Here is a 13,780-nt window from a genome sequence, read left to right as displayed (position 1 = left end):
GCAAGGTATACCGCGAAGTCGTTTTTCGTCGATCGATATGTCATCTAACATGTGCTTTTATCGAAATTATTATCGAGTAATAATATAACGGTATTCCAAAATGAAAGACATCTAAAAGCATCGAACCTCTGGTATAATAATCGACATTTGATATCCGCTCTTCGGAAATATCATGAATTATCATCGCATTCTAAATGCGATCCCATCGCGACCGCGTGACTGCACTCGCGTGACGCGGCCGTCTATTCGCATGGCGTGCCAGGAAACTCTTTCGTCCGCATCTATCCCGGAGTGTACCGTGTGCCCAAACAAATCATAGCGGCGTGATAGCAGGAAAGTAGCAATAACCGTCGTGGCACTATTTACAGCGCGGCAGCGGCGGCCGCGGCGGTTCAAGCCACTTTATATTCCGGTCGGCCGGCCGTTCAGACAGCTCGTTGCACTCCGCTACGTGTTTGCGATAGATCGCGGTGACGTATTGGGACACGAGGTGCCCTAACAACAATGCGTCTTAATAACCATCCGTGGTTGCGAGTCCTGCATAGGTCAAATCGGCCGGGAATCGTCCGTCGCGACTCGTATCCGCATCCGCAAACTCAGAAAATAATAACCGGAAAAGGTAAGCGTTTTCCACGCGCGCACTCGGCAGGAACCATAAATCGCGGACGTCGAGGCGAGTAATCCCGCCCGTCTTGCCGGCGGGGAAAGAATGCGTAATGTTTTCGTAAACAGGGTCGTCCCAGTCCCGCATCGACCCTCCGTCTTTCCTTACGCGGCATCATACGCCGACGGATTTGGCGGTGCGAGCTGTGAGTGTTGCTATCTTGCCGCGCCATAAATTTCGACATTCCGTTCTTATCTGCCGGCTATCGACGCGCTGAAAGTTTCCCTCGCCTTTGCCATCTCCGAAGGCGGCGGCGATCCTTACCTGCCTTTTTATTCCTGCAGCGGTATTCCCTGTGACTCCATTTCGCCGTGCATTATCCTGTTTTCTCGCTTCTGCGCCGCGTTCCGATCTCTGTAAAGTCCCCGCAACGCGAGCCTCTTTGAGCTTTTTTCGTTTTCTACATTCCTCAGTCACTCCCGCAATCTCCTTTGTATCTCCACCGAAGAAACCTTCCCGAATGGAAACAATATGATATTTCCAAATGAAATTCAAGCTAATCTTGTCACAGCGAATACTTTGAATTTACGTGCGATATGAAAATCTTACATTTTCATGGTGAGGATTACTGATAACAACTCAGTTATCAGAGTGTTCTGATAAAACGAAGTATTTTTTACTTACCAATTACAAACTAAAGATGTATCTGAAAGTTTAGATGGCTGTATATCTTTCTTAAGGCAATTTGCGATCAACTTCCCTCGGTGAAAAGTTGAGCCAAATCTTAACCACTGAGCAATTATCGGGTGAAGCATGTAAGCGGATCAGATAGCCACACCTTGGTAAAGTAAGATAATAAGCTCGAATTTCTCATAAAAGCTGATTGGGAAGAGCCGCGCGTGTTCGTAATCTCTCCGTGTCCCGCGTGTAAATTCCCGGCGGTCATTTTATCGTCGTGAGGTTTATAAATGATTACGATAATGACGGATTAATTTTATGTTACCGAAATTTAATGTTCATTTGTGCATTTGTTATTTGAAAAATAGCCCGATTGCCCGATTCTTACAATTTTCATGACAAGCATGCAAAGAAAATATGTTGTGTCTTCACGAGATTGTTGAGTAGCCTTTGCCTTCATAAATTATTATTTCCTTAACATGTACAATTTACGAATTTACTATGTTGTACGAGTTCTTATTCCAGACAAATATATAACAAAAGTAAAATATCGGATATATTAGATTATTTTAACTTATATGTAATAGATAAAGTTGGAAAAACTAGATTAAAGCGAGAACTATTAAATAAATATTGTGACAACTATTTGTTGCATTTTAAGGACCAATAAATTAAATTTTGTTAAAACAAAAAGTTCTCGTCCGATCACTGAAATCAAGCAACATTGGTTAATACTTTAAATAGGTCCGCTTGGAAACACCATGTGATGTTTAGTATATCTTCTTCATTTTGGATTTTTTCTTCCTTTTTCGCAAAAGTTGTATGTATTTCTTCATAATGAATAGGTGTCTTCATAAGCCAACATCCATACCACGTTGAGAGTACCAGTTCTCGTCCGATCACCGAAGTCAAGCAAGGTTGGGCACGGTTAGTACTTAGACGAATGACCACTTGGGAACACCGTGTGACGTTGGCACATTTTCTTCTTTTTGGATTTTTTCTTTCTTTTTCGCAAAAGTTGTATATATTTCTAAAAGTTGTATAATGAATGGATCCTTAAAGAATAGATTCTTCTTCGTAGAATAGATTTCAGAAGATTTCAGAACAAACTTGTTTTCCAGATGTTTCAATCATTTTCATTTCTGTCATTTCTCGAATCTCAGTTATGAAGCTAACTGAATATAAAATGATATATATTCCAGGAAAATAATTTGTTATCATGAATATAAAATATTTATACCAGGCAAATCTAAGCTGTCGGATACGATATCCCTACGTACGCATTTACCACCCTTACTCTTATGAAAGAATAAATATTCGTGATGGCGTGTAGAAATAAATCTTCAGTGCATCATCCTTTCACGAGGATAAATGATCTTTCGTCGCCCGGTAAACATGATGTGCAACGGTGTACGGCCGCGGGGACTTGCAGCTTACGGGTTTTGTGTTGCGTCGGGCGCGTTACATCTCAAGGCGCATTAAACGGAAACAAGTGAGTTGCATGTAGCTTCCACCGACAGTTAACGCGTTAAACCAGTCCGCAACAACTCTGGACGAGTACACGGTAATCGTGGGACCATGCGAGGCGCGGTGCCACGTTTCAGCTGTCCTATTTTCTATCGAGTGCGAATGTACCGACTCTTAAACGTCAACGAGAACACGAGTCTGTCCGTCTCCGCGTGTCCGTCATCACGTCATCCGGGAGTTCGATCATGCTTTTCATCGCGTAACATCACGGTGGCCGTAGGATACACGTCCCATGGTATACGGATAGCAAGAGTCCTGTCGTACCTGTGCTTGGCACTGGGACAACAGGTCCCCGGTTCACGTGCATTGCGGGCGTACCCGCTATTGTCGGCGTGCCAAGTGCAGGTGTACAATACATCTTTTTTCGGGATATCAACGAACCAAAGAAGGTGCCGAATTATGAGAAGAAGAAAATGGTCGAGTTATGAGGCCGGAAAAATGGTGGCAGGATTGTTCGCACTAATGCCTTCAAACGTCATGATATTTATTTGGTTGCAGTCAGATATTTTATTCTCGTGTTTGACAGTTATTGACACGTTATTGGCAGGTGTCTGCAGTTGGTATAACGCGATAATGGACAGATAATAAAGTAGCAATTATGGAAAGCTTCAAGCATACTGGTAGCTCGTTTTATTCTGTGTGTAGAATACACAAATGTATCGAATATGGAAGTTTTCATTATAATTTATACACAATTATTACGCAGATTGCTTTTATTTTCGTTTAATGAGTGAGTGATTCATAAATCTCTCGTCGTAGATTTATAAGCTAATAAGGGATGACAAGCAGAAAAATGATCTCACATAGATTTGAATTCCTGTCCAGCGTTAATGCCGCGTACATGTAACTAGTTTTCCTTTATAATAGCACCCATAAATCATGTTTGTACTACATTTTTTGCATGCATCATTATTCGAATTATTCATAAGAATGATCTGCACATATAATACGTAAAATTATTATCCCATTTGCTCTATGTTTTATTATTATCAAACGCGAAACAAAACAACTATAAAACCGACAAGATTGATGCATTTCTGACAAACTATTAATTATTTTACATTTATTTTAGATATAAATGTAGTTATATAATATCTAAACTATTTCCATATAATTGCAAATCTCAACAATCGATTATGTTGAAAATTCACTTATTCGCGTCACGTGCCTTCTCAACAGGATGGTTTTATAGCTTCACGAAGTCATGACTTAGGGTTCCAGAATTTATACGGACTTGTGGATTCTAAAGGAACGATGATTTATTATTTTAAAAAATGGTATTTTCAGTTTGACGTTAGAATAATGACATATTGCCACTTTCTCGGAGCAAACATATTGTAATTTCTCCAAGATGTTCGTACAGAAATGACTCTTTCGATCGATTCAATTATGTATGCTTGATAGAAATAGCAAGAGAAAAACAGCAATCAGTTATTAATGTGTATCATAGGTATATAGGTCGAAGCAGGGACCGATTTGCTGCATTTCGTGAGAATGCTCCCTTTCCGTTCGCTTAGGTATATGCAGTACCATAAATGCGCTCTCGATAATCATCATTAGAAATTCACCCCTCATCAACATCTTTCCTCGTCAATACGCCATCAACTGGTAATCTGTGTGGCGCAAATTTCGATGACTAGCAACGCGCAAACACGCCTGCATATATGGACGCGCAAAGGGTCGCGACCCTTTGTTTAATTCGGTCGCCGTAATCAATCGATGACCCGCCAATTACCGGTTTCCATCTTAATTGGCAAACATGAGCGGGACGAGCGAGCTTGCCTCCGCACGAGGACGTTCGTTCGCGAATTCACGTCACGTTTCCGCCGCGAGCCATGCCACCAGCTAAAACGAAGTGCCTTTCTGCGGGAGCTTGTCAAAAAGCTCACGTGATAAAGGGCGCCGATCTCGAGATTGCCGCCTCGAGATTTTCGTGCGGCAATAAACCTCCGATCTAGACGGCGCCCTTAGGAGCGATATTGCCGGTGCCTTCGTTTTCGTTTCTGTATCAAATGAAAGCACGTTGGCCTTTTGACGGCTGCAGTGGCGTCACGTATTTTGTATTTCGAGAGAAAATAATTATTAAAGCCGCTCCTCAAATTAGACTTGTGATCCCAAATCTTACGATAAGATAATATCTCCCAATGTAGCAACATTAAAAATTGATGACCATCGAAAATGATCTGACTTAATGTGGTGATAAATTTAACGTGGCACATTATACTATATAATTGAACTCTTCAATTGGTACATGACTTTCCAAACTGTTTCTTTCATATTTCAGTATGTTTAAAAATTCTTGGAGTTTTAGAAAACGAATAGGTATTATTTCTAGTTGATACTTTCAGTGCAGAGAAGATATTTAGTTTTCAGCGTAATACTTTAACGAACGAATCCCTAAGACTTGAAGACTTAAGCATCTATGGATTAAGTTTCATATCGAATTCTCTCATTGCTCGTGGCAATTAAAAGCTCAATGTAGAAGTGGCGCAAAGTGCTCGTTGTTGCTTTGTTGTAAAGATAAAAAGGCGCATTTCATCGATTACCAATTCGCGAAGTTTCAAATACGCGATACACTCCGACGGCACGAATTTTTATCTTTAATCACACGAAAATATACATGTACGTATTGTACGAGATGCATCCGGTGAAAATACATGTCTTCCGTTTCCGCTTGTCATTTCATTCTTATCTTGGATGACGGAACACCGAGCACAGGCACAGCCGTGCAGTAGACGGTAATTTCGTAGGTTTACGGGAAACCCTTCTTTCAAACTCACGAACTGCTTTTGCACACGACAAATAAGATCGTAATCCGCCCGGTGCATTTTCTGCATTATGATTTCACGGCGAGATTTACGACGAGAAGACGGTCCCCGTGAAATGTACGGATGTAGGTGCATCTTCGTTTATATATTGCCATATGTGTGCATATATTATATATACACACACACCCTGTATATATATATATATATATATATATATATATATATATGCATGGGAGCGTACACGAGGCTTGCACATAAGGACGACATGGCTCCTACGCGCGGACGCTTGTAGATATACCACTCCTCGGCAGAGCGCGAATGAGAAAGCTCATCCCCGGAAAGCTCACGAGAGAAAATTCGACTACGATAATTCGAAAGTGCATCTCTAGAATATATTCTCATCGAGTTTATCGAGTTCTAATCGCTCGTTGGAAAGTCGACGACTTTTTTCCTTTTTTTCTCTCTTTTTTTTGTGCGCGCACTCTCGTCACGTTTGCTCGTTGGCGAGATTTAATTAAGCGCGAAGAGCCACGGTCGCATAGCGAATTCCACGTGCAATAAATCGAAAAGCATTCGCTTGCCAGACATCCCCTGTGCGTTCGCGTGGCTAGTTGTCATTAAGTCATAAAACAGCGCGAGCTAAAACTGCGCTAAAGCGATGGTGCTGTTCAAACCGCTGAACCATTAGTCAGGAAAATGACAGAGAAAATTGGCAATTAGGTTGACTGGCGTCGTGCATTATTTACTACATCAAGAATTCTGTTATAGTATCGTTTTTTGTGTAGAGTCCGAACGCTATTTCTGTTATAGTATCTTTTTCTGTAGAGTCGAACGCTATTTAAGTCACTCACGTATCGATTAAATGATGCGAGACGATATAACCGTTTTATTAGAGAAATGATATAAAGTTGTTTTTCTCCACAATTATCGGCAAGATGGCAAGATGTTTGTGTGACCTCACACAATCGATTATTAATAAGCTTGCTCGGTACTTTATAGTGATGGCTCAATAATTCTAAACGTTCTCGTGTAACCGTGATTGTTATTGCTCTGTTTACACAGATTTATCGTGTCGCATTTCCTCATTAACACAATACATGTCAAAATGCCGAGATAAAACTCTGCGCCCGCAAGATAGAATTTTATACCTCGTTATAAACGAGAGTCAACTGCGACGGACTTCATGCGTTAAATTGAGAAGTTGCGCGTCACGCCGGGTCGCGACGGTAATTTTTCAAAACTACGACGTTGTTCAGGGAGGGGTGCTTGGCGGTTAGCGACATAATGTAAGCGCCGAGGCGCGTTATATCGATATGTGCGCCGTTGCAGACATCGATGCTTGCCGCAAATTGACCTAAATTGGAAAATAAACGCGATAGCGCCCGGCAGAAGCGTCGAAGACGCTCGAGAAGGAAACACTCCGGTCTATGAGGAGCTATTTGCAGCTTGCATAATGCTCCTCCACCTCTCGACGTAGAATCGCTCTCTGCTACCTCGATCCTACGTCGATCTTAAAACTAACCCGGCGCTTTATGCGCATCCATATGCACGACGTGGCCGCGAACAAAGGATACTCATCGAGCATCTCCCGTGCCCTGCCTTGGCCGCGTCCCATTCCTCGCCAGGCTTCGAAAGAGGAACTTGACGACTCTCGAAAGAGGAACTTGGCTCGCGAAACTCCTTAATGGCTGAGATTTTTGCGATCTCCCGAATATTGCTTTAAGTAGAAAGTTTGTGGCTAACCATTTCCCTCGTCGTCCAACGGTGCGCCCTGGTCACCGGAGATAAGAAACTACGAAGCCGCGCGAGATGGCGGATGGGAGGTAAGTGTAATCGCGTTCGCGTATATATTATATATGCGCTCGCGGATGTCGAGATGTCAAGTTGGCCGTAGCATGCCACGGAGTTAGGTGACTACCGTGCCTAACGCGAGAAAAGTTACAACTTATATCACGTCTAATTATGTAGCTAGTTTCCAAGCGATCATGTTGCAGCTTTCGTATAAGCTATCGCAAATTGATAATTGTAATTTCATAGCTTTAGCTATCTTACGTGACCAGTTTCGATGTTAATTGATCATAAAATTATTCGGGACAAGAATGCAGTCACACATAAATGTATCTGTTTATGAGAAGAAGACAATTGAAAGATTATATCACTGCAGAACATGCGAAAATTATGTCGGGCATTAAATGGACGGCGACACGGCTCGATAAAAATGAACGTCGTCATAAACGACGATATCGAGCAAAATCATCAGTTTGTCAAATCCGTCGAGATGTCCTGTCGTTTCCGTTATAGGCGTACGTCCGCCGATACAGGATTGCCGCGTAATTACGCGTACGATCACCTGCGTTAAGGAGAGTAATGCGCTTGAAAGCTTGACGCGCGCGCTGTAACATACGCGAGGCAAGACCATTCTAATGGCCGCCTATTTGTTCCTCACTTCCCATAACGAGAAACGCAGCGTACATTGTACGGTGACGATCGATACCGACAGAACGAGACACTTATCTTCTAATGACTATAACAGTCCTCGATGTGTCGACAGCATGTGCAATGCAGCCACCTGGCTCGGAATGGGTGCGCCTCAACTAGTGATGACACCTACGGGAAGTGCACAAACGTTCCCTCGTACCTTCCCCCTATACACCCTCACTCCTCTGTCGTTATCGTCCCGCTTCCTATCGAGATCGATGTCGTGCACTATATTTAGATAATTGCAACTTGCGACATTTCTTTGCGCGATGACGTGACGATAATTTTTCTTCTGTGTGCCACTTATAGAATTACTAATAATGTTTAATTTAGTTCAAGTACTTTGAGAAAAATGCAGTCAAAGATACGATTTAGAACAACGATGCATTATAAAAAGGCAATTTAAGCATAAACGATTATATATAATTTTTTGGAAACAATTTTTAAGTAGAGTCTGTTGTATATTGTATATTGTTATATCTCATGTTCTGTGATTTTTAAATTTTATTATATATACTATATACATTCTGTGTGTGTGTGTGTTATATAATATCAAGTTTGCGCTATTTCACGAATTATACTAATATATTTACGTCAGTTATGAAATTATTAATAAAATGCAGATAATATACAGTTTATATAGATATTTGTTATCTAATGTAATATTTCATATAGAATATTATTTATTACATTTTATATGACATTAATAATTGCTATTATTGGTAATTATTGAAATTTTATTTAATGTCATTTATTTCTTTTATTTTAAAAGAAAAATATGCATATATAATATACAATATAGACCATCTTGACCAAGTAGAAAATAAATGTTTATTTTTAATATATGATCACGAGAAGTGACAATATGTACATAGATTTATATTTAAAACGATTAAAGCGTACTCATTTTAATTTTTATACATGCTTATGTTTGGTTTTATTCCGTGAAATCATTATATATTTATAGCTTATTATGGAGGCTACAAATACTTGTGCAACTCAATCAAACAATAATAATTAAATTTTATTACGAAAACTGTCTTATCTTATGTAACAGATCGATATCATATTATCACCATGCGACAATGTTACGTTAACACGTAAGAATAGTGTTTTGATATTAACATCGCACATTCTTTAATAAAATATTGATAATATAAAATCACCTAAGATATTTGTAAATTATAATAAACATGAATAAGATAATGACACACTGAGAAAAATATCTAATCGGATAATCAATTACATAGTAACAAACGGATATATCCGATTAAATTGTATTAAGAAAATGGTCGGACATGTCTGATGAAGGTAATCGGATATATCCATTATTTAATCGGTTTAATCATTTAAACAAAATTAACAATCGGAAACACTATTTAAACGGTTATCCGATGGTTTATCTGATGGAAATTTTTCTCAGTGCACAAATAGGAACTCCGAAATGACGATGATTTGATCAAGTTGTCTTTACAATCAGCTTATTTTTATTATATAGAATAGTATATGCTTTGTAGAGGCTATGCGCGCACGTGTATGTAACTTATTCTTATTTCAATTAAATTAAATGACTCTTTAGAGATCGTAATGTTATTGATTATATTATATTAGATGTGATAATATTAAATTAAAATTAATTATAATAAGCATAAATCCTTCGGTTTTTATTATAAAGTCAAGAGTCTTCTAAAGTTTATCTATAATAAATCTTTATTAAAGAGACAAGATGACATTAAGAACTAAGAAAGTAATTTAATGATTTCTATTCTTAATACTCTTCACTTCTTAAACCGTCGAAGATAAAGCTCTAGAGCAAGACTTTGGGCAACAGTTCGATCGTAAAAACGAATGGATGTCGAGTATCTCGGTGACCCGTTCTTCTACCTTCCTTCAACTACCCTACCCTTACCTTGGCTGGCATTGGTCCGACACCATCATGCTCTGCTCCACTTTTAGCCCGGCGACGTATTACGGGGACGCCACTTCCGTAAATTGAAGAGTCCCAAACCCTCTCGCGTGCTGGATGCCAAGCTCCTATCGAACCATGACACATCGATACCAATTTCTAACAAGGCAGCTAAAGATCCAGCGAACAAGTTTTTTTTCTTCGCGAGAAAAGAGATTTATGAAATATTCGCAGATTTCGAAACAATGCTTAATCGAGTAATTGATTAATTCTCCGCGCTAAATTTTCTATCTTCTTAACATAAGTAAGGAATATTTATACCTATCTTTATGCATAAAGTTATGAATATTAGCAGTAAATTTTAATTTCTTCAAGAAAATGTTTCATTTTATCATTAAATTATATGAGCAGTATTTTGAAAAGTAATTCGGTTATTTCAATATTTATTCGCGCACTCCTCGTACATTGCCTCGAACTTGCAATCTGCAAAATTAATTTTTTAATCCGCGTAAAATTCTCGGCAATTGGATAATGCTAGTGATCTTCCAGTCATGTTCGTACTATCTGATATCGATAGTTCCGGTAAGTTCGTGGAGAAGAAATTTAAAATGAGGCTTGCACGTGATATTCCGATCGCGACTTCGAATTGATACGTTTCCTAAAGATTTCGCGAAGTCGGCGGAATCCAATTTTAGCCGAGTTTTCAGGACTCGTTCTCGATGCGAGTCAATGAGGAATTTTCACTATCGCCGCTCGGCACGGATCCACTCGACGGATCAATCGTACTCGACGGAAGCTCTGTGCGACCGTATATATGTATATATATTATATACATACATACGCGTACACATATATGTATGCAGGACGCTCTCGAGGCGAGAAACGAGCGCATTGCATTTATGCCGCTTTCGCGTGGACGTCGGCAAGCGCCGACATGACAGGTATTGTCTTCTTCTAAATGACCGCCGACAATTATTGCCATTATCGAGAATCGAGCTTTCATGGTTACGGATCTCTGACACATGCGCTGTCTTTCATTCAACGATGTTGAACTTAAAAGGTTTTACATCGCTCCAGTTATTAATTATGCCATACATCATTGGAGTAACATTTTCGCAAAAATCCTGCTGTCGTGAAGTTGCCGTGATATATTGGCAGGCGACAATGCCGAACAACAATTTGCTTGAAATTATTATTAGCAATAGCGAGATACGCTTACGGTAACAGCGCAAGTTTTACTCCAAGTCGAGTAAAACGAAGGCCAGGATTGACTTTAATGCAAAGCATAATGCACTGTGTAACAGCACGATTAAACGTTTACATCATTTTTGAATTTTCTAGAAACTTTTTATTTTTATTATTACATGTCGATCATTTCGAACAAAATGTATATTATATGTTTGTAAAATTTGCATTTGTTCGATTATTCAGTTTTTGTACTTCCGTACTGCTAATCATGAACCATCTAACATTATACATCTAATGTAATACTCGAATAATTAGCGACGAGAAGATTACCGAGAGGATATTACAACGTTTTTGCGCCGGGACATTCATTACATATGGCAGCATCCTCTCGCCGTAGTCTTATCACCCGCATATTATCTATTCTCTGAATGCTATTCGGCCCTTGTAAATCCTGTTGCTCCGTTTTTGTTGGTGACCGCCGTCGTGTCGCGGAACGTAACAGCCGCCGCACTACGTGCACGCTCCGTTTTGCGCAATGTCATATTTCGTCGTGCGACCAGCGCTGCTGAACAATCCTGTATATTCTCTCTCTTTCTCGCTCTCTCTGTGCTCGGTGTGACTGTGTATCAACGTCCACCGTTCGCCGAAGCGTTAACAACGGAACGACAGGCGCGAGCTGCTCGTAAACCGGGAGAGCTCAGTTCTGGCCAGACACGTATGCACATCCGGTCGCGTAGCTAGATGAAGGTAGGGCCCTGGGCCTCGCTTGCATACATTCGGAATCGCGCGTACTATGCGCGCAGGGATAATGGCCGTGAGCCGGTTACGTGAATTATCCATCGGCGGATCAATGGAGCAAACTGATTTTCAGCGCGCGGTTCTCTACGCGCGGGTTTTACCCGGTAACCACCTAACGGTCACCCGGCCAAAGGCACCCTTTTGTTTTCGGACACACAGCGCAAATGCACGCGCGCGCGCGCGCACACACACACACACACACACACACACAAAAGCGGCTAATAGAACAGAATTAGAGATAAAGGTTGGTGACGCTTAGATCGATTCGATTGAATCTCACTCTTCCGCATCCGCACGCCGGATGTAATGTTGCAGGAAATCTCGCAAGGCGCGATTGCTTCGTGATAGAAGAAGGCAAATGTAATTATCGTGTAAGAGAATACTGTAATTATCAAAGAACACGCTGAACACACTTGTAACAGTATACCCGGACTCTCAGACGGGCGTAATTACATGATGCCACGCGGAATAAAGTCTCCTGCTTGCTATTCAAACGAAATTGAGGATTGCATTCTGGTCACGTACTTTTTAAGGGAGAAGTAAGACAAATAAGGGGAAGCGAGCCGCGTTTAACTCGAAAATTATTGTGACTATCTGAAACAATTTTGTTTGCACATTGTGGTGAAATAGTTTTTAAATTTATTATTAAGCTTTTCGTTACAAAAAGAGATATTATAAATAATTTTCCTAGTCAATAGAAATATTAGTAGAAATGAGCATTCTACAAGATTGGAAAAAGAACGAGTTATTATATATTTCTGCACATATTATAACAAATATTTATTATATAAATTATTAACAAATAAAATACCTTCTATCGTTAAGTGTTAATTACTTTGCTAATTGCAGCATTGAGTGGTTCTTCTTCTTAAATTTTTTAGAAATTCTGCTACATATCGAGCGGAGAATATAGACTGTTTTTATTCTTAAATTATCCTTCTTTCCGACTTTGAAGCAAGCTCTTAAGCTTTCTTATTTTCAAGCGAAATTTTAGCTAGCTGAGAAAGCGAACGACCTCGTTTGCGACAAACTATGTTTTCTCCTCACAAGGAACAAAATTTTCTCACGTTTCAAAGCCGTTCAAGAATGTAATGATTTTGTTAGGATAGCATTTTCTGCTTCGCAACTCGCATTTCATCCAATCGACCCGTCGTTCTCCTCTGACCTGATCAATTTCGGGATGTAATAACTTTATCAACTGCAGAGAAGCGATAACAACTAACGTTTTTCTTCCGAAAGGAGAGCAACTTTTTTACGCGCTGTGTAAGGAGATATTTGTTCGCGTTGGTTAGCGGGCGCTATCGCTAGGCTATATCGCTTTCACGTTTTCGCATTTCGTTGTGGCGAATAAATTTAATGGATGATAAACCGCCTAAGTGAGCCATTCGAGGGTTTGTAAGGTACTAGGACTGATTTTCAAGCGAGTCACTTCGTTTTCTTATAGCCCGGAGATGTGGCAGGATAGCTTCTTTCTCTCTGGTCACGTATCGCAAAGGGAAAAGTGGATGGTAGCAAGGGGTGTAAACGCGGGACGCGGGACAGCGGGGAAGCGAGGAGGCAGGGGGAAAAGATCTATGCGAGGTCCGTATACCCCACGGGAATAATGGAACATCGATAGATCGCGGCGCTTTCCCGCACACTCTTTCTCAAATCTTTCCAACGAATTGCAACCGGACCCGGTAATCACTTGTCCTAGACGCAGCTGATCCTGAAATTGGTTTTTTATGGCCGATGCCGTTCATCATCTCGAGTGACCATGGAGGAAACAGAAGGGGGTACACGGGCCTGGCGCGCCTACCCCGTTCGTCGAGAGAGGGTCCGGCTTGAGAAATG

The 13,780-nt window shown here is 40.5% G+C and overlaps 1 protein-coding gene and 1 pseudogene across 2 annotated transcripts in view; both read left to right on the top strand.

The window, feature by feature from the left end:
• The window catches only part of LOC105282466 (zwei Ig domain protein zig-8), a 251,689-nt gene that overhangs the window by 58,125 nt on the left and 179,784 nt on the right, over positions 1-13,780 (top strand). The gene's annotated exons all lie outside the window — the stretch shown is intronic.
• Positions 2,140-2,258, top strand: LOC113561528 (annotated as a pseudogene).

Source organism: Ooceraea biroi, chromosome 2 (genome assembly GCF_003672135.1).
Source record: "Ooceraea biroi isolate clonal line C1 chromosome 2, Obir_v5.4, whole genome shotgun sequence".
Classification (NCBI taxonomy): Eukaryota; Metazoa; Arthropoda; class Insecta; order Hymenoptera; family Formicidae; genus Ooceraea; species Ooceraea biroi.
Note: the sequence above shows the minus strand (reverse complement) of the source record. Positions and strands in the feature narration are given on the sequence as shown.